We start from the raw sequence: 6,145 nt of genomic DNA on the forward strand, positions 1-6,145 counted from the left end.
AATCATCTCACAAAGTGAGTGCACTTTACCCCCGTCCATTAACATCATAATCGGGGGCGGTCGGTGAGTTTCTGGGCTAAGCTGGAGCAAAGGGTAGTTAAAGTTCCTTTCTCTTTGTTAATATCTGTTTTAGGTATTAAATGCATGGTGTTTGTAGAAAAAATAACCTCTCTTCATAAAAATCTACCATTTATAGCTAAAAAATATATTCTCCCAATTAAAAATACTTTTGAATGTGAAAAAACAAAGTAGTTTCGAAAATGAATATATTTATTATTTCTACCATCATGTAGAATCATCTCACAAAGTGAGTGCACTTTACCCCCGTCCATTAACATCATAATCGGGGGCGGTCGGTGAGTTTCTGGGCTAAGCTGGAGCAAAGGGTAGTTAAAGTTCCTTTCCCTTTGTTAATGTCTGTTTTAGGTATTAAATGCATGGTGTTTGTAGAAAAAATAACCTCTCTTCATAAAAATCTACCATTTATAGCTAAAAAATATATTCTCCCAATTAAAAATACTTTTGAATATAAAAAAACAAAGTAGTTTCGAAAATGAATATATTTATTATTTCTACCATCATGTAGAATCATCTCACAAAGTGAGTGCACTTTACCCCCGTCCATTAACATCATAATCGGGGGCGGTCGGTGAGTTTCTGGGCTAAGCTGGAGCAAAGGGTAGTTAAAGTTCCTTTCCCTTTGTTAATGTCTGTTTTAGGTATTAAATGCATGGTGTTTGTAGAAAAAATAACCTCTCTTCATAAAAATCTACCATTTATAGCTAAAAAATATATTCTCCCAATTAAAAATACTTTTGAATATAAAAAAACAAAGTAGTTTCGAAAATGAATATATTTATTATTTCTACCATCATGTAGAATCATCTCACAAAGTGAGTGCACTTTACCCCCGTCCATTAACATCATAATCGGGGGCGGTCGGTGAGTTTCTGGGCTAAGCTGGAGCAAAGGGTAGTTAAAGTTCCTTTCTCTTTGTTAATATCTGTTTTAGGTATTAAATGCATGGTGTTTGTAGAAAAAATAACCTCTCTTCATAAAAATCTACCATTTATAGCTAAAAAATATATTCTCCCAATTAAAAATACTTTTGAATGTGAAAAAACAAAGTAGTTTCGAAAATGAATATATTTATTATTTCTACCATCATGTAGAATCATCTCACAAAGTGAGTGCACTTTACCCCCGTCCATTAACATCATAATCGGGGGCGGTCGGTGAGTTTCTGGGCTAAGCTGGAGCAAAGGGTAGTTAAAGTTCCTTTCCCTTTGTTAATGTCTGTTTTAGGTATTAAATGCATGGTGTTTGTAGAAAAAATAACCTCTCTTCATAAAAATCTACCATTTATAGCTAAAAAATATATTCTCCCAATTAAAAATACTTTTGAATATAAAAAAACAAAGTAGTTTCGAAAATGAATATATTTATTATTTCTACCATCATGTAGAATCATCTCACAAAGTGAGTGCACTTTACCCCCGTCCATTAACATCATAATCGGGGGCGGTCGGTGAGTTTCTGGGCTAAGCTGGAGCAAAGGGTAGTTAAAGTTCCTTTCCCTTTGTTAATGTCTGTTTTAGGTATTAAATGCATGGTGTTTGTAGAAAAAATAACCTCTCTTCATAAAAATCTACCATTTATAGCTAAAAAATATATTCTCCCAATTAAAAATACTTTTGAATATAAAAAAACAAAGTAGTTTCGAAAATGAATATATTTATTATTTCTACCATCATGTAGAATCATCTCACAAAGTGAGTGCACTTTACCCCCGTCCATTAACATCATAATCGGGGGCGGTCGGTGAGTTTCTGGGCTAAGCTGGAGCAAAGGGTAGTTAAAGTTCCTTTCTCTTTGTTAATATCTGTTTTAGGTATTAAATGCATGGTGTTTGTAGAAAAAATAACCTCTCTTCATAAAAATCTACCATTTATAGCTAAAAAATATATTCTCCCAATTAAAAATACTTTTGAATGTGAAAAAACAAAGTAGTTTCGAAAATGAATATATTTATTATTTCTACCATCATGTAGAATCATCTCACAAAGTGAGTGCACTTTACCCCCGTCCATTAACATCATAATCGGGGGCGGTCGGTGAGTTTCTGGGCTAAGCTGGAGCAAAGGGTAGTTAAAGTTCCTTTCCCTTTGTTAATGTCTGTTTTAGGTATTAAATGCATGGTGTTTGTAGAAAAAATAACCTCTCTTCATAAAAATCTACCATTTATAGCTAAAAAATATATTCTCCCAATTAAAAATACTTTTGAATATAAAAAAACAAAGTAGTTTCGAAAATGAATATATTTATTATTTCTACCATCATGTAGAATCATCTCACAAAGTGAGTGCACTTTACCCCCGTCCATTAACATCATAATCGGGGGCGGTCGGTGAGTTTCTGGGCTAAGCTGGAGCAAAGGGTAGTTAAAGTTCCTTTCTCTTTGTTAATATCTGTTTTAGGTATTAAATGCATGGTGTTTGTAGAAAAAATAACCTCTCTTCATAAAAATCTACCATTTATAGCTAAAAAATATATTCTCCCAATTAAAAATACTTTTGAATGTGAAAAAACAAAGTAGTTTCGAAAATGAATATATTTATTATTTCTACCATCATGTAGAATCATCTCACAAAGTGAGTGCACTTTACCCCCGTCCATTAACATCATAATCGGGGGCGGTCGGTGAGTTTCTGGGCTAAGCTGGAGCAAAGGGTAGTTAAAGTTCCTTTCCCTTTGTTAATGTCTGTTTTAGGTATTAAATGCATGGTGTTTGTAGAAAAAATAACCTCTCTTCATAAAAATCTACCATTTATAGCTAAAAAAAAGCTGTCTGGAAATGGCACTGCACCTCTATGAAATAAAGCTCAGGAATTAGAATTTTTAAAAATAAGCTCTCTTCATAAGAATCCACCATTTAGAACAAATATCTAGAAGAAAGTTGTCTGGAAATGAAGTAGATTAAAAAATAGTGACTCATGTCGAATCGAAACCATATTTAAAAATACCACTGCTTTGGCAACATACAATAATTGATTGATCTTTTGCTTGACACAAATTTGGTTTCGCTAACAACAAGAAAAACGCCATTTCAATTGAAAAATTAATAATTATTTCATTTTATCTGAAATGTGAGTGCTTTTTCATAATCAATTTATCAAAATTATTCCAGTTGAATATTCGAATAAGCACCTCAGTTATTTTCATATTTCATATTTATACAAAATGTACAAATGAAATTGTTTATTGGTTTCATTAAGTATTGTGCTATTGTAATGTTAAAATCATTTATTTAAATGTAATTCAATAACAATGTTTGGGCTGAAGCCTAGGGATGGGTTTGCATAATATAATCAACTAAATTTACAAAACAGTACGTTTGTTCTCGGACATGGACACCGCCTATAAAAGCACTGTTAAGCTTGTAAGCTTGTCAATCTATTAAATAACTAAGTGCTTGATGTACTGGTCGCTATTCTAGATATTAGATCTGTAGGATATACTATTCATAAATTTGATGTGTCAAAAGTCATTGTTAATGTCAATAGCTGCTTACATAAATATAAGAATAAGAATACGGTTATATTTGAATTGAAGTAACTTTAAGGCTTGTACAATTTTAATAAAGGTAACATTTTAATTAAAGTATTGCTATATTTTTGATGAATGGATAAGTCTATATTTTTCTTTTCTTTTTTCAGGGGAGTCACAGCCTCCTTAAACTACGTCTATTTTTAAAAATTGGTTTGATAACACGCAAATGATTTTTATTTCAAAATAAATTAGTCAAATCCTCTTCTATCAGCCAAAACTGCCACTTTACCGCCATATATCCGTCAGGCCGTAAAACCGTTCACAGGACAACCAACCCGCGGGTATCGGCGCATCAAAGGAATAATGTACCTTTTAAAATCACAGAATTAATGCCTGTTTTCAAAATGTAATCCACAGCGCGGAAGGACGCTTGATAAGCTCGTTTGCCAAAGTTTATCTCTCTCACTGAGGGCTTTGCCAGTCTAGGAATAAATTATACAAATCCCTTGCGCACGGCGGTATAACGAACGTATTAGATACGCCGCGCCGTACAACGCTGTTACACTTTTTATACGCTTTTCATGCATATTTTCCATTCTTTGTTTCGGACTTTGTAGAATTCCGTCGTTATATACTTTCTTGAAAATATGTTACGGTATCTCATGTGTAATTTTTTTTATGTAATACCGCTCAAGAGTATCTACTAACTGCCCGGAGCCAGTGGGATTGTGAAATGTTGACATCTGTTTTAGGGGTAATTTGTGAAGGACGCGAGGAAGTGAATGAGATGGGAAAGAAGGAGGTTGGGAAGTGTTTATTTTATGGATGTCACTTCCTGAAAAAAACCTCTCGACACAACTCAAAACAAACTAAAATGTTATATAAAAACTTCATCCAACAGCTAAAAAACACAAAAGGACTTGACTTGGACCATGTTACTTGCAAATACGTTTTTTTATTTATTTATTTAAATGCTTATTTTTGCTCGTATTTTACAAAATTGTATTTGTGTTATCTATGTTGGTTTTGCAAATATTATTTGGGTGCCTAACTACTGCTGAAATTAAATAATTCTTTCTTTGCACTGAGTAGACAATAAATCCATATAAATGCCTTCCTTTTAGATTTGAACAGAAACCAATGTCGCCACTGACACAGTACCTTTTAGATTGCGAAAACCAACCAACATTGCGTGCTCTGTATATCGTATACTGCCTGACTTCGTATTCGCCATTCTATTTTATTTTGAATTTGTAGTTAAGGACCGAATTTTTATAATATGTGAAATGTAATACGAATTTCAAAAAAAATATTTAGTTTTATGTTTATTTTTCATGTATTTTTTAAAACATATTTTTTCTTTGCCTAGATCTAGTTTTTTTTTAATATTAACGTAGAATAACTAGATTTTTTATACTATTATTGGTACCCGTCTCAGAAAAGACATCGTCTAGTGAGGCTGAAATTTGTTGGTATAGTAAGGTAGGAATTTGTATTTGTATCGAATTTAATGTCATTACATGCCCGGGTTGCCGGAAATGAAATATAATTTATGAAAATATAATTTGCCTACCTAAAAAAAAATAGGGAGATTTAATGTTGTCACAAACCAGTGACATTTCTTAAATATTGTAAACGTATAGACTCGCTTACTCCCGGCGATTTCACAAGCCTTAAAAAGCTCAAGCTCCCTTAATGATGCCATTCTACTTCCGACGACCCTTTATCGCGGGCTCAAGCAATCTTCCTCTCGCAGTCTCTTCAGTTTGGTTAGTGCATTGTTCTGGAGGCGTTGTCTTGGTCTGCCCAGGCGTTGTACCCCTCTAGCTACTGAGCTGTTCTGTTTTCCTTCATTTGGTGTTAACGTTTAATCCATACTAGTCTTCTGGCTTTTACGATACTGGTTAAAAGATTTGTAAATTAACATTATTCTTATTTGATTATTTGCCTTTATTCCATAGTTCGAGGATTTCGTGTGAAATGACGACAAGCAGCATTTTAAACCTAACTTCTATCCTCTAACAAGGGCGCTACTGAGAAAACCTTTCACCCTAGAAGTGTAATATCCTTGATAATAGTGTATACCTCACCCATAGATGGCACTAGATTAGTCTATTAGGTTACCCAAAGAGGAAAGCGAGTTTAAGAAGCCCCAATTTGAAGAATAAAAAAGTTTGGAGGGAGAAACAAAAGTAAGATTTTACTGTAACCGTTTTCAGGTGAAAAAATGTAACAAGCAGTAATTGTTGAATGAAACACTAGTATGTATTGAATTATTTCGGGGATAAGAGATAAGCCGCCATAGCTCAGTGGTCAGAGCTGTCGACCGGAAATTGAAGGGACACGGGTTCGAGTCCCGTTGGCGTCATGTATCTTTTATCAGGAGATTTTTCAATGTGGATGAGTGTTTCAGGCGAATAATTATTGCTTGTAAAATAATTGTAACCGTTTGTAATGCAACGTTTTTTATTTTGATTTGTGGTCTATAAGGGTGACCCTGAAAACTCTTGCAATTGCATTTCTAAAGAAAACATCGTTCAGGATTACGGACCGACTATGGTATAGCAAGAATAGTATATGTAAAAATCGGTTAATT

Source organism: Hesperophylax consimilis, chromosome 23 (genome assembly GCF_061612785.1).
Source record: "Hesperophylax consimilis isolate HC1 chromosome 23, BYU_Hcon_1.0, whole genome shotgun sequence".
NCBI classification, from domain to species: domain Eukaryota; kingdom Metazoa; phylum Arthropoda; class Insecta; order Trichoptera; family Limnephilidae; genus Hesperophylax; species Hesperophylax consimilis.